We start from the raw sequence: 24,961 nt of genomic DNA, 5'->3' as shown, positions 1-24,961 counted from the left end.
ATTTTGCCCATCCTCACCTCAAAATTGCAAAATAAGTGTCTGGAGCTAGTTAGTTCAGTTACTTACAGCCTGGTACCAGTGAGACAAAGGTGAAAGGTTTGCTCCTTATACAAATCATTAGTTTCACCCTGCCCTGTGGCCATAGGTTTTACTTCCGTCCCTTGATCAAAATGCATGCTGCTTTTTACAGAGACGAGACCAAAGATGAGCTCAAACCATCTCTGGGCACCACAGAAACAAAGACAAAGGAAGAGGTAATCAGTTACGGACCTACTTCTTTAGAACTACATGACATATACTATCCCCAGGCAAAAACATATGGATAAACTTTCCCACTCTAACAGGAAATTCTCAGTCACTTGGAACCTAGTAGAGCTTGGAATTTTATTCAAAAAATTGTTCCATTTTCCTGAATTCTTCATTCCACAAAGAGATGCTACAGTTTACACACAGAGCACAGGGACATCATCAGTTTTCATAAATTGGCAGCAGATTTATCCCACTGGAAATAGACACAGCTTCAAACTAGAAGCTTTCCATTTAAGACCTGACACAGCAACACAACAAGAATGTATTATTTCCTACTCAAGAATAGGAGCAGATAATTCAATTAACTCCACTAAACAACATGTTTCAAGAATGTGGTCCTGTCATAATTGGATCATGATATTCAAAGTAGGGGAACGTCTTCAGGCTTTAAGCTAAAGTATTTCCTGAAGTTACACATAGCAAAAAATAAATAAATAAAAATAGAGAGGGAGAGGGAGAGGGAGAGAGAAGAGCTTAGTCAGGCATGGCACACTCTAGTACCTCCAGCTGCCACGCAGAGACTCAGACCAAAGGAAGGACCCAGCTTTCCTGATGGAGCACCAGGCCTCCTTTGGAAGCACTTTTCTTCCTCTCCATATGACAGGAATGGAGTTGGTCCCTTCCACAGCAATATCACCCTTAGGGGCCAGAGGATGAAGACTGGTTTTGCACTGAACACTCCTTTGTCAGTCAGTCACCTTTACAAGTTGAAGAAATTTTCCCAAAGAAACAATATTAGATATGGTACCTGCATGCCCAAATAGGCTCATTACTGAACATGGCTAAAATACTGTTTATATAAAGATACAAGAAAAATTACCTGTGTAAATAAATACCTGCAATAAAACAAAACATAAGAGAAATAAAATTAAATAATTTTTACATATCCCAAAATTGTGGTCCTGGAAGAAGGACAGATTAATTGAAAGATAGGCATTTTTAAGGATTCCAAAAGGTATTCACAAGGACAAGACTGACAGCACTCATTCTTCACATCATCTCATTTCACTCCCAAATGTGTGACTTTCCTTTCCAAAGTATTCTTGGTATCATGCTTCTCAGCTATGATTGGGGCTAGCTTTCACTCCACAATCAAAGAGGGAAGGGGACAAGGAGAGTATTTCTTGAGGTAACTACGTAAAATAGGTAGAAGAGAAAGAGAGTGGAGGAAGAAGGTTAAAGAAGATGTGAGTAGGATTTGAAAAACACCTACCTGAAGGGGAACTATGAGCTATGACTCGTGAGAAACACAGAAGGCAGAGGGTTTGTGAGTATCCAGGGCTGGAGTGGCAGGGAGGACACATCGGGCATTACATGACAGCTATCAGTTGGGCCATCTTCCTAGGACAAGTTGGTTTAAGAACAAGTGAGACGGGGGAAAGTACCAAATAGCCAGACATGGACTCACAACTCTTATCAAGCCCCAAATCAAACCATTATTCCACCCAGACGATGCTGGCATTCACAACAAACACATCTATAGAGCCTATAGGAAATGTTTATGCCTGTTCTCTTGGAGCTGGATGAGTCGGAGTACCTAGCTATCTAAAGGAAAGGAACTATCCCAGAGCTCCACGTCATCTAGCTCTAACAGTTCCCGTAAAGTAGAAGGCATCCTCACTGGTGATGTAGGGTCAGGATGGAGTCAGAGCATATAGAGTACGTTAAAAAAACAAAAACAAAAACAAAAGAGAGAGAAAGAGAGAGAGGAAGGAAGGAAAGAAGGAAGAAAGGAAGAGAGGGAAGGAGGAAGGAAGGAAGAAAGAGAGAGAAAGGAGCACTGTGGTGTATGTCACAGGGACTTAAGATAAATTAAAGGATTGCAGAATAGCAAAGAAGGCCCAGTTGAACACATGCGGAGTCAATTACGTAACTCTTCTCCCTAGAACTACTCTACTCAGTTCCATGACTTTCCCTAGCAAGGTGCAGCAGCCTGAGAGCCTCCTGAGGTTGGGTGTAGCAAGAGTGAGTGCAGGTCCTTTTCACTAACGCTGCAGGGACAAATATCCCTCTGAACTCATTTACCAAAGTTTCTGCTGATTATGCCTGACACAGGATCACAGGGCAGCAAAAGACTTTGGAGATGTCTTCCAAATCTGCACTGGAGGAAACCAACACAAATCTTTAACTGGAAAGAAAAAGTATAAACTAGGCAAGACCTGATTAAATCCCAGAATCATTTCAGAAGGGGACAGGGAGAGATCAGGAAGAAATGTACCTCTGCCTATCTGAGTATGTGTGTGAGAGCTACGGTTTACATAGGCAGACGTTAAACTACTTTGTTCTTCTTCAAAGACTTGCCTCTCACGAACACCAACGGGGCATCTCTCAGTTCTTTTGTCTACTTTTAGTTCCTAGTTCCTGGTGATAGGATCCCCCAAATATCACCCCCTTCCTTGCTGGAACCAAACCATACCACCTTCAGGGCACAAGAACTGGAACACAGCCATGCACAGAAGGAGTGATCAACAAATGCAGAAGTTGGACATGTTAGCAAACATTTAAGGTTTCTGGAAACTACTACTTCCAAGGACCATTCTCCACATGATGAGGAAATCAAAGCCAGGTGAAGATCTGGGCTGAGTTTCAAATATTTCTGGGTTTATGAAGGAGGTGGAAGGTGGGAGGCAGAATTCTGGAACTGAACCCACAAAAGGCCAAGCCTCCCACACCTCAAGGGTGACAGCAAATAGGTGTGGACCTAGAGCAGCCCCAGTGGTGGACAAGGCAGTTATCTCTTGAAGTCATCCTTGTCAGAGAATTTCCACCACTTTGTTATCACAGTTTATACTTTTTCAAAGTGACTAGACATATTCATTTTATCTATATTTGGATGTGAGTTTCCTTCTGGCTCCACTAATGATAGTCATGGCCACGGTTCTCTGCCTCTAGCCCATCTACTCTCCTTGATCCCCCAGGCTTACTCTCTGGGTTCCTATCTCCATAGATTCCCGTCTTCTTTATCATAAGGTCCCTTTTGACAAAAGGAAATTGAGACATAGAAATGTGACTTGCACAAGATCACACTGCAAATTAGTAGCACAGCAGGGATTAGAATCCAATTCTCTGAACTCTAGTCCAGCACTCTTTCCAACTGACCACAATACCTCCGTTATAGGAGAAACATCTGCTCTGGAGCACCAAGACCAAGAATCAAAACAGTTTATCTGCATGTCTTCTTAAGCAAAACAACACAGCCAGAATGTTTGGCAGAGACTAACTAAATATTTCCTCTGTGATCTACGCCGGAGGGGAAGACTGTGGGAGTGAGGTAGGCACAGGACACAGGGAAACTGAAGAGAAAACCACTGCAAAGGCCAGCAGATGGGCGACAAAAGAGGGAAAATGCAATCTTAAACTGAGGACAAGCTAGGGGCACAGGAATCAGATTTTTCCTTTAATGTTGAGATTTAAAATTAGGATTCCAGATCTAAACGTGAATGTAAACAGACTGTCATCTAAGAACTGACCAAAGAGAAGCCAGAAGAAAATGTATCACAATATCAAGTCATAAAGACAGGAATCTATGGGAGTGAGATGGGGGTGCCTAGGAACTCAAGGCTAGAGGCAGAGAAGCACTACCGCGGGGCATCACTAGTAGAACTGGAAGGGAACTCAAGGGACCCAGACAAGGTTCTTCCAAAAGGAGAAAAAGCACCAAGATCATTCAGCTGAAGGAAGGCTGGGGGAACAGAAGTCGTCACTGTACAAAACTAGGTCCCCTGGTTTAAAAAAAAAGAAAAAAGAAATCTACCTGATGATGCAAGAGAGAAACTCTCCAAAGAGTTCGAAAGCTGTGGAGTGGGAAAGTTCTTACCACCAAGGAAACGCCACTTGAGCTTTCCAGGAACCTTTAAGAAAGAAAAGGCTTCAAAGGGCATAGGACTCCTCAATTGTGTTAAATGAACAAAAAGAAAAGGGAGGCTTCCACAACAGAGCAAAGAGGTCTGAGGCAGGCCTTCTACCACTGCCCCTGGGGGCAAAAGGGTTTTCTCTAGCACTCCTGTGACCAGTTATCTTAGAGAGCACACAGTGAGGTCAGCCTCAGAGAGGCTGTTTGCTGTGCCTGCATTCTCATAGGCAGGCTGATTGGGAGCAAGGATGAGGTAACCTCACCAGCAAACGTGGCCACTGGTGGTCACCCTCGGGCTGGAGGAAAGGGAAAGAAAGAACCTGGAGCTCTTACCCTCAACAGGTTTACGTTCTATTTGAGCAGCCAAGACACACATCCCAAAGAACTAAGAGGGCTTCCCTGGTGGCGCAGTGGTTGAGAGTCCGCCTGCCGACGCAGGGGATGCGGGTTCGTGCCCCGGTTCGGGAAGATCCCACATGCCGCGGAGTGGCTGGGCCCATGAGTCATGGCCGCTGAGCCTGCGCGTCCGGAGTGGCCCGCTACCACAAAAAACAAACAAACAAACAAAAAAACCCCAAAGAACTAAGAAATCCTGCATCAACACTTTAGCTCAACAAGCTCCCATAAGCCATCCAGCCTCTGGGCTTGGAAGACTATTCCCTTTCTTAAAGAAGAGTACTGGGCTTCCCTGGTGGCGCAGTGGTTAAGAATCTGCCTGCCAATGCAGGGGACATGGGTTCGAGCCCTGGTCCGGGAAGATCCCACATGCTGCGGAGCAACTAAGCCCGTGCGCCACAACTACTGAACCTGTGCTCTAGAGCCCACGAGCCACACCTACTGAGCCTGCGAGCCACAACTACTGAAGCCCACATGCCTAGAGCCTGTGCTCTGCCACAAAAGAAGCCACCACAATGAGAAACCCGTGCACCACAACGAAGAGTAGCCCCCACTCACCCCAACTAGAGAAAAGCCCGCGCGCAGCAACAAAGACCTAAGGCAGCCAAAATTATAAATAAATAAATTTTAAAAAAAAAACCTTTTTAAAAAAAAAAAGGAGAGTACTGACAACTAAGACAGTGATGAGCAAATGAGAAATGGTCTAATAGTCACAGAACATAGCAAAAGGGAATTTTAGGAGACAGAGGAATTGCTTCCTGATTGTGAACTGATTCACTCACTAGGCAAAGTCTATGAGACAAGGAGCTAAGCCAAGGAAAGTATTTTAAAAGGATAGGGGGAATGGAGAGGGCAGCTCTTCCCCAGGTGGAAAAATTGAGAAGGCAGACAAAAGGAAGGAGTGAACTCCATGGAAACAGGGAAATCCCCCACCCCAAAGCTTCATGTTTAATCAAAGGCAGAAAGGACCAAACTAATGTAAACAGGCCAAGGGAAGCTAATGTGCCCTTCTCCAGAGAGGCCAAAACACACACTTCCCCAGCATGGCCCTGGAAATGCAGAAGTTAGGTGTTCCCTTAGATGAGGCAGGCAGCCTGGGGGAGTTGGGGAATTCCCAGGCTGCTCTTGGGCATTTTTTTCCTCCGAGTTCCCAGGCACTCAGAGAGTTCACAAAAACTCCCGGGCACAGAGACCAAGTAGAAGGTAAAGCTAAGACTTTACTGCTTGGAGGAAAATGCAGTTTGCCCAAAGTTCCCACAAGAGAGAATCAGAAGAAAATAACCAGGAGGAACAGCAGGACAACCTCCAAATCTGAGCACCTAGGCCACAGGCCTGCGGGCTTCCCACACTCCTCTTTAGCTCCGATGCAATAAACAGCTGCCCTGGAGAAAACAATGGGCCTTTGTCTGTGCCTCTGCCTTTAGATTATCTTGGAGAACCAAACAGAATAATTCCTTTAGAGGAGTGGTTCTCTTAAATACTGGCCCAGGCCATGATTAAAGTTTTTATCATGTACAGCATCCCTCTCAAATTCCTACCTGATCCACAGTGGGCAGTAAGGGTCCTGTGCAGCCCTGGCCTGGTACATGAACCAGTCACAGACAGGTTCTGGCAGCACTCTTCCTGGAGCCCTCTCCAGTCAGACACCAGAGCTATGACTTCTGCTTTCTCCTTGGCCTGGCCACAGAATTAAAAGCCGAACAACTTACCCACTTCTCTCCATTCACCAGAATATTCCATGTTGTGTGAATTACTCTGACGGTTGATGCTGTTTTCATCAACATACCTGTTGAAATGCACTATCAACAGTAACTGTGATAAAATAAAGTGTGAAACAAGCTGGAGAGTCAAGCTTCTCCTGATGTTGTACTAACAAATAAAAATTCCCCAAACTGACAAACACATCAATAAATTTTATGTTTCAATTCTTCTTGATTCAAAATAGTTTAAATCTAACCTAATTTTGTAAAAGAGGAGAATTAGGTGCTTTCTTGCAAAGAGCTACCCTATTATCCTATTTTAGTTATTGTTTTTAATTTATTATTCTGGTTTTCAAATGTCCTTTCTTATATGATGTGATGATGACAGGTTTGGGGTTTTGTTTATTTTTGGCCTCTTTTCCTGGGAAAAATATCTTAAAATCTAGGAATTCTATATTGGCCTCAAAAAATAAACAAACAACTGTGTTTTATGAAATTCAATATCCTATAGTATGCTAGTCTTTTCCCATCTTCCTCCACAGAGACAACTGGTGGCAAATGAATTGAGGAGCCATTTCTTTCAAACCACCAAGGACTAGATGCCACAGCACAAAATCCCTTCACATGAAACAGAGACAGTCTGAAGAATTCCTAGTATCTTCCTCCTCAAGACCTCTCTCCTCACCAGCATTACTCCTCTCCCCAAAAGCCTCCAAATAAAGCGTACTCAGAGTTTTTCAGAAAAGTTAGCTGGATACCATGAGTTCCCTAATTCAATCCAGAAGATCGCTCATTTTCCATGATTTCAGCACAAAGCATCATCACAATGTAGTGGAAAGGGCTTTGGAATCAAATGAACCTGGGTTCAAATGTGGGATCTTGGGAAAGTTACTTGATTTCTCTGAGTCATGATTTCCTCCTCTTCAAGACAATCAGTGGAATTTAGGAGAGTATCAAGCAGTGACTGGCACAGAGTAGGTCTCCTGCACTGACTCAGTTCTTGCTTGTCGGCATTCCCTCCTACTGTCCCCCAAGAGCCAGGCTCTTCAGAGAGTTCTTTGAAAACAGAGATCTGGAAATAATGAAGCCAATACAACCTTCTCCCACAAGAACTCAAAGTCATGTGGCTTTCCTTACCTTGCCTTGCTAGTTACATTCCATAGCTGTCCACAATTCCTTTCCAGCCTCTTTTGGAAAGGCCGGGGCACCTATTTTATGGTATAAATCTCCCTCTTCTCCTTCTTAAGAGCCTAGAAGAATAAATAATTAGGTGGCTCAGGGTTCTCTAAGGGCAGGGCTTTCAGTGTCATCCTGGAAACTATTAAAATGTAGAAAATCCACTCAGCTCACCACCTCATGTTTCTGTGTAGTATCGAATCAACCCTTCTGGAGTTCCTTCAATCTGCTCTGAGCAAATACTGAATCAGGTCTCTAGTACTTTGCTGAACAAATGTTCCAAACAGGCAACAAAAAAACCATAATCAATTTTTTCAAGACTACATACAGCCTCATGTTATAGTACTCCTATTTTGATCCCTATTAATGGAAGCCTCTCCATCAGGAAAGCAAAAGAATTCCCAGTACGAGATGGGCCAGAAGAGTGACCTCACATACTACCTTTTCCAGGACCATAGAATTTTACACAGTTGAATTCTTTATAACAAGCGTTATTTAGTAAATGTAAATGTTAAGCTTGATTTAATTTGCAGAAATTTGTAAAAGTTTTTCATGTAAACAAATTCAAAAATCAGAAAAAAAAGTATTTATTGGTCCAAAGATCTCAAATTTCAATTCCAAAATTAGAGTCACCCTTTTAAATGACAAGCAGATGACCTCAACCAAGCAGGTGGCCAAAGGGGGTAAGAGCCCTTGGACTCTAGCACTAGTCTCAGTCTTACAAAACCTGTAAGAGGAATAACCCTGGGTGGGCCTCATTTTACTCCCCTAGCAAAATGTAAACAAGGAACAGAAGATTACCAATAAGGAAAACAGTCACTGGGAAGGAAGCACCATTAATGGATCGCTCTTGCCCTCACTACCTCATGCCTGGCCAAGAGCTCCCTCCCCATACCTCCAACCCCACTGCATCTCCCTTTTGGGCCATCAAAGTGTACTTCTGGGCTGGCTTTAAGTCGCCATCTGGTTCATGCCACTCCTGCCATCTCCCCCAAAGTTTTCATGTTCTTTTATACCTCTGAGCCTTTTGCATAAACTGTTCCCTCTTCCTGGAATGCCTTCCCACCTCTATTATGCTAGCCAGCTCCAAGAGTCCCTCAAGATTCAGTCCCCACAGCACCGCTTCTAGCTGCTTTCTCTGACCCTGGGGCTTCCTTTGCATCTTTTCCTTATTATTCTTCCCTTTCCTCGCTATCATACTCTATTGTAAATGTTCATTTTTCAAAGATGCCCTAAGTGAATTTTGCAAAACAAGTACTCCTTCCATATATTTAAATCAACATTTACATTTTTGCATCACAGATAGTAGTAGAGATATACCTTCTGGCACGTAATAAACATTGACATTTTAAAATAAAATTACTACGTCACTCTCTTACATGAATCCAATGAAATCTAAATACCACAGTGATTTGAAATCTACCATCATTCATTTAAAAAAAAACATGAAATTTTATGCCATTCTTTTTTTTCCATATACACTTATCATTTTTACTTCCTCCTCAGAATTCTACCCTAATATTTTACGCTTGAAAATATTTTACTGGTAAGCCAATGATACTTCTCTGCATTATAAGTATTATATATAAATTTTTTAATTCTCCTATAACAGTAAGCTCTAAACGTTAAAAAAATTTTTTTCTTCTGGATTGGGCTTTCATTACCTTTGTTATTAATATACAATTGATCAAAACATATTACAAATTTGTATTATTAAATATAAAAAGTAAAATTGTATTGCAAATACATTAATTTTCCATTTTTATAGTTGCAAGTGCCAAGAAACTCTGTTTACATAAATAACTAGACAGGAATGAAGGAAGTTTTTTTACAGTAATATCAGTCAACCTTTGCACTCCTGAGCTAAATGCCAAAATTAGACAGTGGTCTATCATCAAAAATTTTTAATGATCTACCAACTGACAATTCTTTCAATTTTGTTGAAGGCAAAAACTAAAAACCATCTGATTTGGAAAAGGATTTGTTACTCAGAGTCACTCACTTTCTCTAAAAGTATTTTTAATTGCTCCTTTGCTAGCCAACTGGGAAGTTTTCACACAGTCGGCACACAAACGGCAAGATTCAGGATGAGAAATGCTATGTCTTCTTTTTGTAAAGTGAGAGAAGAGTGACTGAGAAAGGGGACATCTTGAGTACAACTGTATTCACAGACCTGGAGGCTGTAGAACCAAGCAGCCAGCGCTCCAGAAACAGGACCAAACGGTGTGTCTCTCAGGTACAAACCGTGTCCATCAAAAGCTTTCTCTTATCACTGGAGGGCTCTTCCTTCAAGTTAATCCTAACAAAGATGAAATGGGAATTCAGAATTCCATTTCTCTTATACAAAGTCATTTTCCAAAATAAGGGGTTTGTAATTAAGTGACCATTAATTAAATTCAACATCACAAAATTTTAAATGGCCCAATTCCTTAACCTTTATAATGAGCCTGAAATGAAATCTCGATATATTGAAAAGGACTTCTCACAAATCTCCATAAATACAGTACAAACAAAATAGTCTGAAGCTATGAAAGGAGGATCAACAAGTAAACTTACAAAAATGAATAAATAGGAAAAAGATATGAGTCAAAGAAAAAAGAAAAGCCTTACGGTTGAAAAGAAGAACAAAGCCAATCCCTTTAACTGGATGCCTTCCTCACAGTAAACACTCAATCAATCAAATTTACAGAATGGCTGATATTGATTCTCGAGGTATAAAACAGACTATCATACTGACTATATAAATAGTACAGGCTGCAAAAGAAATAGTAAAAACATAAGGTCCATACTAAATCAATGAATGGATGAATGTAATAAAAATAGAAATGATGCTACAGAAAAAACTAATCAGAAAAAGATATACAGAAAAAATTTTTAATGAAAGAAATAGATTCAAAGAATGCAAAAAATGACAATCATGAGAAGGGATGCAGCTCAGAGAACCACCAAATAACAGAAATCTTTGAACAAATGACCTCAAATCTGTAATCAGAATTTTAACAGAAGCAAACTGTCCAGAAGCTATTAAAGAGTTTGGTCCGAAAATAAGATTACAGAATCCTAAACAAAATCAACAATGAGGAACTAACACTGTGTATGACATTCTCATACCTTTTAAGTATGAAGAGAAGAAAAAACTCTACGTATGGAGAAGACCCAAATTTGACTTTCTTCCAGTTTTGCAGAGGATATAATTAAGGCCCAGATATGTATAAAAAGCTCTGAGAAAGTATTTCACCTCAAATTTTTTAACAAGATGAGAAGATGCCTTGAGAAAATGAAAACAAATTAAGAAATATACCCATCACATACCTCAAGTCCAAAATACAGATCAAAGAACAACTTTAAGTGAGACTTAAATGTTTTAAGTTTAAAAAATAAGATCAAATAGCCACAATCAACAATTTCTTATTAAAAAGATAAATAAAATGCTAAATAGGGAAATAACAATTGTCAAGAATAAGTCATTAGTAAAAATATACAAAAAGTAAGAAGCAACAGACAAGAGGAGAAGCAGTATCAGAACATGAAGATAAATTAACAAGTAATTTATACAATGTCAGTGACATTTACAGAAGAGGCATACCAACCAAATGCAAAGTGTGGGCATTGTGTAGATCCCCATGCAAACATCCAATTCAAGTAAAAGACATCTTTGAGACAACTGAGGACATTTGAATGTGGCCTGGGTAATAGATGATATTAAGGAATTGTTGCTAATTTTGTTAAATGTGATGAGAGTGGTTTTATATATATATATTTTTTAACTTGCACAAAATTTTTTTTTTCTTTTTCAAATTCTTTTCCCAATTAGGTTGTTACAGAATATTGGGCAGAGTTCCCTGTGCTGTACAGCAGGTCCTTGCTGGTTATCCATTTTAAATATAGCAGTGCGTCCATGTCAATCCCAACCTCCCTAACTATCCCTCCCCCCTAACCCTTCCCCCGTGGTAATCATAAATTCATTAGCTCTAAGTCTGTGAGTCTGTTTCCGTTTTGTAAATAAGTTCATTTGTATCATTTTTTTTTTTAGATTCCACATATAAGCGATATCAAACGGTATTTCTGGTGGTTATATATTTTTAAAGTCCTTATCAGTTAGATATGCTTTCTGAAATATTATTGGGTAAAATAACTCAAAATTCCAGAAATGATGAGAGAGTTAAATAAATAAAACAAAGTTGGCAAAATGTTGATAATATTTCATGCTGGATAAGAATATATGGGAAAATTTAAAGTTTTTTTAATTAACATATTTATTGGGCATCTACTAAGTATCAAGCTCTGCCTTGGTATTAGACACAGTGATAAAACGGCCTCAAGAAAGAAACACAGTAAAGTAAGTGTTCTTAACCTAGGGTTCACCTAGGCAAATATCTATGATTTCTATCAGTGACAAAGTCACAGGTAGTACTATTACTACTGTGCTCTATTGCCTATACTCATAATTAAAAGAAATACGAAATTTCAGTAAGGGGGTCAGTGAAAATGATGATGTAATTTTTCTACCCAAGTTGCAGACCCTCTGAATTCTATCCATGAACCTCCAAGGATTACAACATTCTTCAAATATTCATTAAACATCTACAAGGTGACAGTCACTACTAGGCACTGGGGGTGCAAAGGTGAGGAGAATATAGTCTTTAAGCTACACAAATTAAAACAGTTTGGCATTATCACCATAACAGACAGACAGCCCAATGGAACAAAAGTCTAGAAACACACTTAGGTGTGTTTCTAGACTTTTGTTATATATATGAATTTATTATATGATTAAAATTGGCATTTTCAAAACAGTGGGGAAAGAATGGATTCTTTAACAAATAACATTAGGACAATTCCTTGGCAAAAATAAAGTTAGCAGAGTAGTTAAAGCATGGGCTCTGTGGTTCAAATACTTGAACCTGAATTCTGTCTTTGCCATTTACTAGCCAGGCAACAGTCAACAGGTCAATTTCACAGTGATACCAACAGAGAAAATAACAGTGCCGACATCACAGGTTTGTTGAATGTATTAAATGAGTCATTACATGTAAAGCATGTGCCTGGCATTAGTGTCTGGTGTATAATATGCACTCAAAAATATTAGCTATTACTATTATTTTATAACAGAATAAATTCCAGATTGAGTAAATATTAAAATTTAAAAAATGATACCATAAAAGAGGTAGAAGAATATATAATGGATAGTTACTTAATCTTGCTGAGGGAAGATCTTTCTAAGAATGACACTACAGGTAAAAAATTTTTGTTAAAAGATTAATATATTTCACTACATTAAGTTACTTTAATTGTTTATATGTGGAAAGCAATAAAGTCTAAAGTTAAACTGGGGGAAATATAAAAAAAAATATATATATATATATATATATATATATATGTGTGTGTTGAGTCAATATCCCTAATATTAAGAGTTGGTAAAATCAGTAAAAATAAAATATAAAAATCATGAACATGTAAATCACAAAAGAAATACAATTAAATGGCATTAAACATATGAGAAAATATTCAACCTCAGTAGCAATCAAAGAAATGCAAATTAAACAACAATGCAATACCATTTTTATCTTATCAGATTTGCAAATATTACTTTCATTCTTTTCATACTTTCATTCTTTCATTCTTGGCAAGGATGGCTATAAACAGACACTCACTCACCCTAGCAGAAGTGTACACACCTTAAAGACTTTCTGGAGGGTGATTTGGCTAAATGCATCAAAAGCCCTTGAAAATGTTCATCTCTTTCATCTATCCATTTTACCTCTGAATGAATCCTCCAAAAAAAATCAGGGAACTGCACTAAAATACAGGCATCAGGATGTTCATCACAGTGTTTTTATAATAGAAAAAATAGGGAACAAATTAAATTTAAATAATAGGTTAAAGTGGATAAGTAGTATTTTATGAGTGCATATTTATTTATTTATTTGTTTTAAAGTGTTGGTACAGATTTTGGTATATATGTAAGCAATGGTCATCTCTGTATAGTAGAACTGTAGGTGATTTTTTTGTCTCTGTTTTCTAATTTTTCAAGAAAGAATATGAATTACTTGTATAAAACTAATTAGGGGGGGAAATGCCCCATCCATGGGCTCTTAAAATTGATGAATAGAGAGAAAGACGTGTAAATAAGTAACTACCTATAATAATCATGCCTCCAGAGTGCTTTCTGCACTGGATTCTGTCTGGAGCTGAGTTTTAAAGGATGAATTTGCCAGGGAATGAAGTCAGAAGGCCAAGAGAATATCAAGCACAAAAAATGAAAGGGAGTAAGAGCCTGTGTTGGCAAACCACAGGCCATTTCAGCATGGCAGGAAGGGGAGGCCATGTGTGAAGGACTTGAAGTAAAAGCCAGATGACAAAGATTTTTTAATGTCATGTTAAATGAGTTTGGAATTATCCTGTCAAAGAAGATTCAATAAAGAGCTTTTGTGATTCACTTACATGAAGATCAAGAAAAGGCAAAACAAATGGTAACAGAAGAGTGGTTAGGGCTAAGGATGCATATACTCACTGGGAAGAGACAGAAAGCAACCTTCTGGGGCACTGAAAATGTCCTTGATCTGAGTGGTAGTTATATGGGCAAACACAAATGTTAAAGTCCATTAAGCTACATGCTTAATATCTGTGCACTTTACTGTATGTTATTTCTCATAAAAAGGAAAGTTTTTAGCAAGGAAGTATGGTAAGTGACTTGTATTTTAGAAAGCTCACTCTGTGAGCAGCCTGGGAGATTGACTTAAGAAAATCCAGGGGCAGGCATTCTGAGACATTAAAGCTGCATTCCAGGAAGAAGATGGTTAAGACTTTAAATGGGTTAGAGGCAGCAAGAGAGCAAGGAGGACTTTTGAGAAATGGCGTGACAAGACTTTATGAGTGTGATTACTGAGAGAGAAGGAAAAATCAGAGATGAGTCTGTAAAGGAGCTGGTGAATACAGGAGAAAAAAGAGCAGCTTTCCACAGATAAGTATTGAATCGGACAGTCTGAGGTGCTTGTGGATCATCCAGCTGTCCAATAGCAATAATTATATACACTAACTACATGCCAGGTAGTTCTGAGTACTTTACCTATATTATATTAATTCATTTTTAACCTCACAAAAACCTTATGAGGTACCCACTATTATTACCCCATTTTACGGATGAGGAAACTGAGGCACAGAGAGGTTAAATGACTTGTCCAGGACCAGATATAAGTGGTGGAAAAAGGATTTGAACCTAGGCCATCTGGCTCAAGAGTTCAGGCTCTTAAGGTGACCACTGAGATATAGGTGATATAGTCTCTCACACAAAGGAAATAGTTGAATCCCTGGGGATAGCTGAGATCTCACAGGAAGAGAATATGCAAAAATATAGAATAACATGCTTCTTATTGTTGTCACAAGGGTTAAATGAGATGACAATTGTAAAACTCTTAGTGATACACAGGTCACAGAGTCAGCACTCAGTCAAAGGAGTCTATTAAGGATAATTCTTTTTTTTTTCTGCGGTACATGGGCCTCTCACTGTTGTGGCCTCTCCCATTGCGGAGCACAGGCTGCGAACGTGCAGGCTCAGCGGCCATGGCTCACGGGCCCAGCCGCTCCGCGGCATGTGGGATCTTCCCGGACCGGGGCACGAACCCACGTCCCCTGCATCGGCAGGCGGACTCTCAACCACTGCGCCACCAGGGAAGCCCAAGGATAATTCTTCAACAAGATAATATCATACAAAAGGGACTGACTGGGTTAGAATAAAAGAAGTTTAAGGGACATAACAACCAGATATAGCATGTGGTTATAGGTTCAATGTTGGTACGGAAAAAATGACAGGATGCTTGAGGATCAATGGGGAAATCTGAAACATGGCCTGGGAATTAGTTAAAATATAAATTCACTGAACAGGAAAAGTGGAGATAATTAAAAAATAAGATAGAATGAAATACAGTATGTATAGTGTGATCTTGCTTTGGTGAAAAACAAAGAATACAAATATGTACATAGATATGCTTAGAGAAAGGTCTAGAAAAGGGTGCACAAAGATGTTAACAGTGGTGATCTCTGGGTGTTGGGAAAGTGAAGGTTTTAATTTTTTTTATAATTTACTACAATACACATATTTATATATATGTGTATATATATACTTTTTAAAATATTTATTTACTCATTTATTTATTTGGCTGCTCTGGGTTTTACTTGTGGCGTGCAGGACCTTCAGTGCGGCATGCGGGATCTTTAGTTGCGGCATGCGTAATCTTTCACTTGCAGCATGCAGGCTCTTAGTTGTGGCACGTGGGATCTAGTTCCCTTACCAGAGATCAAACCTGGGCCCCCTGCGTTGGGAGCACTGAGTCTTATCCACTGGACCACCAGGGAAGTCCCACATATTATATTTTCAAAAGAACCAATTTAAAGTTGAAGATAAAGATAATTTTATATTTTGTAGTTCTCTATTAAAGAAGCCCACAGACACGAAGAAAGCAGAGCAAACCTCAGACAGTACACAAGCTAGCTCCAGATGCCAAGCAAAGGAAGAGAAAACAACCTCACTCCAGATGGCAATCCAAAGATTCAATAAAACACTCCTCTTTTGCAACTGTCTTCTTTTGTTCTGAGCAGCTGCTTCTTCCAAACGATGGGAAAATTTAGCATGATTGCCTCCCTCTCATTTGTGTCATTCATTCTACGAAAACAAGACACCATGCCCCTCTCAGCAACCCCAAAGAGCCAATGAAGCAGGCAGAAGTGAAGGGTCAGAGAAATACCAAACTCTGCGTGCCCAGTGTCTACAACACAGGCAAGGCAACTTTCAGAGGAAGGAAAAAAGTTCCCGTGGAAAAGGCTCTTCTTAGGGATCACATGGGCAAAAGAAATTCTCCTGGAAAGACTGCAAACTTACAGGTTTCATCAGGAAGTGCTGCCCTTAATGGAATTTCCCAAACTTAATGCAAAGAAGCTAATTTTCATTTCTCTTAAATTTAAAGACAGGGCCAGGGACAGAGGTAAGGGAGAGAGGGGAGTGCCAAGTGTGGGTAGAACAAATGAAGGAGGTACAGTACTGCTGACAACACTCCCCTCTTGGCCAGGAATCCCAGCAAACTGGAAGCTACCAGATCTACCTGGCAAATTCCAGTCAACCAGTTGAGGACCCTCACCAATTCTTACTTTTCTTCAAAACTGTCTCAGCATTCAGCATATTGGCTGTTACACAGTACACATCCAACAAGTGAATGCAAGCATAAGTGAACAGTCTGAACTAACTGAGATCTTATGGACCGAGCCATATAACCTTGGGGGCTTAAAGACCTTAATGCAAAATAGAACCAAATGTTAATATTCTATATTAATAACATTTGATGCAATATGATCAAAAGATTAAAGCTCCAATGCTCAGCACAGTATCTGGTGTTTAATAGGCCCTGCTCAACAAGTATCTGTTGAATGCTGAATACCCTAGGATTTTTTCTGCAACCCAAACTCTCAGATCCAGTATGAGATATTATTTGAAGGTCTGTGTTCTCACTTCTTGCTGACTTTTAAAGTTTTTCCTTAGAGATGGAAAAAGATTCCTGAGGATGGAAAAAACTTTTAAAGTATCACACCCTGAAAGTTTTTTGCTAGGCAAAAAAGGAAAGGAAAGGCATTCTCAAAGAAAGAATACCTGAGCCAAAACTTGTAGCTATGATTGGAAAACAGTGTGCCATGAGTGTGCTGTGGTTCAGGTGTGGACATTATCAGAAGTGGCAGGAGATACAGCTAGAAAGATTGGCTCTGAAATATAAAGGGATTGTAATCTCCTTCATCTCTGAATTCCCCAAAGCACTTAACACGGTGCCTAATATGAAATCAGTGCTCAGACGCTCGGTAGGATGGATAGAGGCATGCAAAACCTGAGCAAGCTTTTCAGCCTGGCTCAACACTGTTACAATCAGTAATAACCTCGTATCTTCATCTAATGTTAATGAATTGCTTTTTATAATGCTCAGAAAATAATTTACCCACTGACACTTTGAAATACAAACATCTGTGATTCATATGTGAATAAACCTGACTTGTTGGAAGAGTCTGTCATTCCTCAACTAATAATAAATGCTCACTGAAACTACAGTTAATTTTATAATACCTCCCTTAGAAGAATTTGTATTAACTCTTTTCTTTGAAAATGTCTAAAAAGGAATGTTCCTTTCTGGTCCAAAATCTTGTTACAACATAAAAAATTAAAATAAAAAAAACCTCTCAGATTTTTTGGATGCCATAAATAAATAAATAAATAAAATATCATACCCTGTGCCAATTCACTGGCCTGGTAAGGACTGTATCAATCTGTTCTCATCAGCTCTGGTTGAAAATTTATGTGGACTACATGTATGGGCCTGGGCTTTATTGCAACCCATCCACCCAAAGCATTTGTGGGCCCAGGAGGCAGGTCTTACTTCCATCGGCCTCCTGAGTCCTAAAAAAACAGTGCAAAGTTGGGGTCCCTGGAGGCCTGACTCCCCAGACACAGCACAGCTCCTCTGACAGAGAGGTCCAGGCCCTCTCTTAGAAGCTGCTCCCATTCATTGTCCGTCTGTTCCTCCTGCCCTTCCCCATCCCCTCCATCACTGTTTTCACACTGGTATAGTGTTATCTTCTATCCCTACTTTGCTAACCTGGCTTGGCTTCTTTAAGAGGAATTATCATTTAGATACTAAAATGTCATCTACAACCATGTACAGAATTAAGGTAAAATACCAGTTCTCCAGGCTTTTTACTCCCAAACTCTCTTAAAAACCTAGGTACACACATCTTACCAAAGGATTACATGTCATCTTCAAAAACCACGAATTTCCAAAAACAAGAAAAAAAACTGAAATGCTACTAGGCCCCTAACTACACTAATACCTGGATCGTTACAAGGGCCTCCTAACTCCTCAAGGCTCCACTTTTCTTCCTCAATTCCAATCCATTTTCTATACTACCAATTATGTCACCTTCATTGGAGAAAAAAGACAGGGCAAGACTTAAAGCATTTTCACATGCCTCCCTGTCATTCTGAATTTAAAGTCTTCACGATAACATTCAAGATCCTCCAGGATCTGGTCTTTAATTTATTCAGCTTCCCATATCTCCCATGTATCTCTTGTATAAACCTTCTGATTCAGTTAGGATGGCCTAATTTCCATGCCAATTTCTATCCCACACAAGCCAACATCACTGTATAGAGGAAAGAGAGTTGACCTAGGAAACTTAATACCTGGATTCCAGAGACATTTCTGACATACACTAGTTGTGTACCTTTGGATAAGTCCTTCACGTCTCTGGGCTCAGTTTCCCTGTCTATAAATAGAAAGATTGAGCCAGATCATCTTAATAATCCTCCCAGGTTAAAAAAATTACACTATGGTACTTCCCTGGCGGCACAGTGGTTAAGAATCTGCCTGCCAACGCAGGGGACATGGGTTCAAGCCCTGGTCCAGGATGACCTCACATGCCCCGGAGCAACTAAGCCCATGCGCCACAACTACTGAGCCTGTGCTCTAGAGCCCACGAGCTACAACTTCTGAAGCCCACGTGCCACAACTACTGAAGCCCACGCACCTAGAGCCCGTGCTCCGCAACAAAGAGAAGTCACCGCAATGAGAGGCCCGCACACCGCAACGAAGAGGAGCCCCCGTTCGCCGCAACTAGAGGAAGACCGCATGCAACAATGAAGACCCAACACAGCCAGAAATTAATTAATTAATTAATTTTTAAAAACTACTCTATGATTCCTATATGACCAACTAAATCCATCTCTCCTTCAAAGTCTGCAAGTCCTCTGTGAATTTTCTCTAAGCACTCCAGTCCACAATACTCTCTCTTCTCTGAACTCCTATGTCTGGAATTCAAAATAAATCAAACAATGTATTCATTCAACTAAGATTTTCTGAGCATTTTCTTGGCCAGATATTATGGCAAAGCCTTGGTAATAAACATAAAGCCAAGTAAGACCCAGACCTGTATGTATCACCTGTATATCCCTTTCCTCTCCACTATTTTTTATCCAAGTAATGTTAAACATGAACACAAAATGCATATGACACCATTTATTCATTTAACAAATATTTAAGGAAAACTTTCCATGTCCTGTTCTAAAAAGTAAAGATACCAGGAAACAGATGGACCAACTCCCTAACCTCATGGCGTTTGTTTATTTTTGTAAAAGCAGACAGGAAAAACACGCAAATATGTAATGTAATTTTAGGAAGAAAAACAAAGCAAGCATTAAAGATTGACTAAGAGTAGTTTACATCAGATGGTCAGGGAAAGCCTCCCCGAGGAGGTGCATTTGAGCCGACACTTGAATGAAGTGAGGGTGCAGAAGAGCAATATTCAAGAAGCGCATCCCAGGTGCAGGGCCAAGGCTCTGAGACAGAAGAGATGGGGGAAGGCGAAGAGCTGGTGGGAGGGCTAGGAGTTAGAGCACATAAGGACTTGGTAGTAAATGTGAATTCTATTTCTGAGTGTGATGGGCAGGATTCCTTATAAGGGCTAAAGAAGGGGACGAACATAATACTTAGGTTGCTATGGGAAGAAGGGACAGGGGTAGAGGAGTTCAGGACCAGTTAGAAGGCTAAACAGAACCAGTTAAGGGCTTGGCATCCAGTCTCCAACTAAGTTCACATCTTGACTCTCCAGTTTATGAACTGTGTGATCTCAAAAAAGTTCATTTCTCTGACCTCAGTTTCCACATCTTTAAGTGAGGGTAATAGTACCTACATCACCAAGTTGTCTGAAGACTAAACTAATGCATGTAAAGCCCCTAGAACAGAGTCTGGCACAAAGTAAACATTCCATGAACGCTAGTGCTTTAAAGCCATGGGATCACCTAAGAAAAGTGCAGACAGAGAAGAAAAGGGGGCTGGAGCCTGAGCCCTGGGGCACTCCAACATCTCCAAAGGCCTCCATTCAACCCAAGGCTTTTCCATAAACCTGCAATGTCCTAAGCCTTGTCTGGGGCCCCAAAGGCCCTGTATGTAACTCACAATTTAAAACTTGATAACTTAATACTTTATAGAGTTCTTTAGGCAACAATTATATGTTCTAAGTTCAGGGTTGTTTTTTTTTTGTTTTTATCACATACTTGTATACCCACTACCATGCTTGGCACAGAGTCAGACACTTGTGGACACATCACTTAAGTTAAAAATTTTAAAGTCAATATATTATTATATTTGTCTCTTAAGGAAAAAAACTTCTTCGTCTTCTTCAAGGAATGATGTGGATTATAAGATATCTTTAGTATCACACCATCATCCAACCATCAGGCCCATCTTCCTAGAGATAGTCACAATGGCCAAAGCACCTGCCACGCCATTTTCCCTTCTGACTCCCAATCCTTATGCTTTGTGTATAAACTTTTCTGTCTCCTCTTTCCTGGAGATTTGCCTAGGTGTAAAAGTCTCTCCTATCTGGCAACATGTCACACTCAGGCCCCTGGCCCCCAGTCCCCATAGCCCTAAAGAATTCTGGACACTGAAGCCAAATTATTCCTTAAAAAAACAACAGCATCAAAACTTAGGTGAAAAGAGGGAAAGAAAATGGGCAGAAGCCAAATACACATCCAGAGAATCATCTAGGAGGGCTCCTTCCACCAATGCACAGGTGTCACAATGCCTCTGGCTAGTGACTCTGAGTATTTATAAAATGACCTCAAGTGATACGAGTTTCCAACAGAACGGTAAAAGTCAATGAGGGGGGAAAAGAAGTTCTAAGAGTTTATTTCTTTACTCAATTTCCACAGAACTATATGCCCTTCTGGTTTTTTTGTTTGTTTGTTTGTTTTTTGCGGTACGCGGGCCTCTCACTGCTGTGGCCTCTCCCATTGCGGAGCGCAGGCTCAGCGGCCATGGCTCACAGGCCCAGCCGCTCCACGGCATATGGGATCTTCCTGGACCGGGGCAGGAACCCGCGTCCCCTGCATCGGCAGGCGGACTCTCAACCACTGCGCCACCAGGGAAGCCCTGCCCTTCTGTTTTTCTTCATTGTCCCACCCACCTTCCTCCCCACGCCCCCAGCGCTGGTGATAACCACAGAAAATAATGCTGACCCACCAGGACCAACTCTTGATGTGGCTTCAACCACATCTGCGCCTCAGATCCTGAGATCTGCCCCTGGGCCCCCAGGGACCAGTAATAGTGACAAGGATATGGGAACTATGTCGGCGATTTGAATGTGGGCAGAGCTGAGCACATGAAACTGCTTCCAAATTGGCTTTCTCACTCATATCTAAACCTGGAACAGACAAAAGGCTGCTAAATGTTATTTTACCAATACCTTTCAGCAAAGCTATTTCTAACTAATTTGGACCACTGAGCTACTTATAGGGGTTTTAAAAATGGTCCATCTGAAATAAGATACAAAGTGTCCTCTGCCCATCTCCCATGACTCTGCTATCACTTTCCGTATAAACACTTTGGTACTAAATTCTATTCTAATTCAAGGCAGTGACCTGTCAAAACACAGATGTGGAGGGAAAAAAACAGCAAAACAAAACCCTCACTGCTGTTATCTCTGATTAATTGTACATTAAGGACTCAAATGAACACTCTGACCTTAAATCCCATTTTTCCATGCTCTTCCTAACCCTATACAGCACTAAATATTCATTTGTAAGCTGCTTTTCTTCATCCCTAGGTCTCTGTGTATAGAATCTAATGTCCACTGAGAAGCAAAAGCTTTGATTCCCCTCCCATAGCAGTACAAAATTTCAGGAGAACTTCCATTCCCTTTGGATCCCAGTGTTAGGATCACTCTGGTTTGTGTAGAAGCCCTTCGGGTCTAAGCACCTAGAATCCATCCCTGGCTCAAGTGGCAAGGCCAGACTTTCAGGAAAAACTTCTCCAGGCAATCCTTACTACTAACGCACTGGGCACTTTCTAATGCAGGAGATATTACACTAAGTGGAGTTCCCGGCAACAGTATATGTAACCTAACATGACTAATAGCAAAAATAACTGACGGCGCCCCGTTCACTCGCTAGAAAATACATGCCCACATGCTGAGCCTCTTTATCAGGGGTCATCTCAGCATCTAGAGCAGAAGCCAGAGTGATGTACAAACAGCCACTTCCCCATAGCAGTAATCCAATTGGGGGTATCCAAAAATTACTTCCCATCTGACTTCTTAACTCTACCCACTAATCAATTCATCAAACACCTAATATTAAGCATGTTCACTGAAGAAAAGCAATAAGAGAACAAACAGATGCTTGAAAGCACTAGCCAGTGCTTTGTCCATAGCAGATGTTCAATAACATTAGTTGAACACCAGAGTGTACAAATGGTAGCAATACAGAGTGCTTCCTTGAAGACCAGTGTCTGACGAAATGTCCCAAGACACTGGCTCCTTCACTAGAGGCTATATCTACTCCAATCTAGCCTTCGAGAAAGGGAAGAGTAGGGAGAAGGGGGAAAAAAACCTACAAATATCTATATTCAAACTTGTCTTTAGCAAATTAACACCAAGATCCCAACTTCATGTCAAAGAAAGACAAAAAGCCACCAACATTGACACCTGTCCACTCAAAGCAGTTTCCAGAACACTGACAATCAGGACTCTCAGCATGTTCTAATCACTATGGCCCTTTATCACAAGAGGTCCATTAAAAAGGGTTTTCTTTCTTATGCTATTAATAAAGGGTTAAGCAGATTATTTCTATCATATTTGCTTGGGGGTCCTAAATTCCGGTTTGAACAAATGATTCCCACACTTCTAGAAAGGCCTTAATTGGGTTAGTCTGGTACTTTTAGTGCAATCTTGCAAAGGCTGGATTCTTTTTAAGTCCTTAAAGGACTTGGGCAAAATTCTTTTGGTGATAATTTTTTTTAAAAAGATCATCTCCCGAGTTTACATATGTTCCACAATTACTCATGCTGATAGGGGAGAAAAAAAGCACATTTTATTTCCAAAAGGCTCCCTTCAATCTGAAAGCTCTAACTGCCAACATATCTGATATTGACTTCCTGCATAAAACAACACACAAAACAACAAGTACAATCATCGGTCTAAAAAGCAAGACTCAAACGGAGAAAGCTCAGCTTGTTTAGCCAGGGAAAGGGAAGGGAAGGATGGGTACAGAAGGAACAATCTGCACTTTTGGTAGCTGACGTTAGGGTCCAGGAAAGACAGTTTGTCCACTCTGTGAACAACTATGCATTGAAGAGGGATGGGAAAACAGTAAAAGTAAGAAACACTAAAAGAAAACTCAGGCTAACGACAAGGAGATAATCTGTGATCATCAGTCTGGAAAGCTCAGAAAACATTTCCTGGAGAGGTTGTGAAGTCTCTTGAGAGAGAGCAAATCTCTTGAGAAAAATTTAAGGATATTTGGAGATGGAGTGGGTTAAAATAGTCAAGTGGTTCTACTATACTAGGAGATTACATCTGAGTATCAAAAGGATATTCTAGTCTTATTTTTCTAAGCTTTTAGCTATCTTAGAAAATCTAAATCACTCCTTTAATAAATTATAAAAATGACAGATGCTTACAAAATATAAAAACATTAACAACTGTGTAAGCAATGAGCCACAAATGCAACCAAACATCTCTGACATTTAAACAAGAGCACTGCCAAAGTCTCCCTTCTGAGACCCCAACTCTCAAAACTAACCTCAAGAGCATTCTCACAGAAATCCATACCAAAAGATCACCAGTAAACTAACAATGAGATCTGCCATTCTCTGGAGAGAATCCTAGATGGTTTTCCTTTCTCATCTATAACCACAGGCTACAGATAAAACAAAATGGCTTTCAGGTGATACAAGATACAAAATGGGAGAAGGAACCAAGGGATTTATCAGGGCATGAACTACAGTTCATCCTGGGAGACTACCCTGATCTAGAAGACATAGATAAACTGAGCTAAGAAATCCCTCCAACATCGAATTCCAGACACTTCTAAATAAATGGCAAAGCTGGAACCTTAACCCATATCTTTGGACTCTAAATCCCCTACACCAAGAGGTCACATTCCTCAGAGGTCCAAAACCCAAACTGAGTCATGTCCTGACACATTTAGAGGTGCTGGTGAGAATTTTACACACCAAAGCCTCATTCAATAGGGCAAGCTCTCCAGTTAGAGGCTCCTAAAGGTAAAAATGGATTTGGAGAACTGAGATCAAATTTTGGTTTTGCATTTTTTTATTTTACAAAAAAACATGGTTGACTCTAACATTAGTTAAAACTTCTTTAGTTGACAAACTTGATTTTTCCGTCAGCTGCCCTTTTTTGTGCAGCCTCCTGTTACCTGATATTCCTTGGCCTAAGAACCAAGTCTTCAGAGCACTGACACATTCAGAGGAGGAAAAGGCCTAGAGGTTGCACAAGGAAGAGCAAGAAATCTAGATTGTATTCATTCAAAGTGGGAGACAATTCCAACAAAATGGCTCCACCCACTGCTGCCCTTCCTGAGCCCATTATCTGCAGAGAATCAAAGGGCCTGCCTATAAACTTGGATAGTCAATGGCCCTGTAAGCTCCCTAGCTGTACACATGAATAACACAATTAACTGGTAAGAAATGTGGCC

The 24,961-nt window shown here is 40.3% G+C and overlaps 1 protein-coding gene across 2 annotated transcripts in view; it reads right to left on the bottom strand.

Annotated features, from left to right (window-relative positions):
* DENND2B (DENN domain containing 2B) overlaps positions 1-24,961 on the bottom strand; it is a 176,654-nt gene that overhangs the window by 127,172 nt on the left and 24,521 nt on the right. The window lies entirely within an intron of this gene.

Source organism: Delphinapterus leucas, chromosome 7, assembly GCF_059928025.1.
Source record: "Delphinapterus leucas isolate spDelLeu-1000000601 "Yukka" chromosome 7, BTC_Dleu_Yukka2, whole genome shotgun sequence".
Classification (NCBI taxonomy): domain Eukaryota; kingdom Metazoa; phylum Chordata; class Mammalia; order Artiodactyla; family Monodontidae; genus Delphinapterus; species Delphinapterus leucas.
The sequence above is the reverse complement of the archived record's forward strand: the minus strand, read 5'-3'. Positions and strand labels throughout refer to the sequence as shown.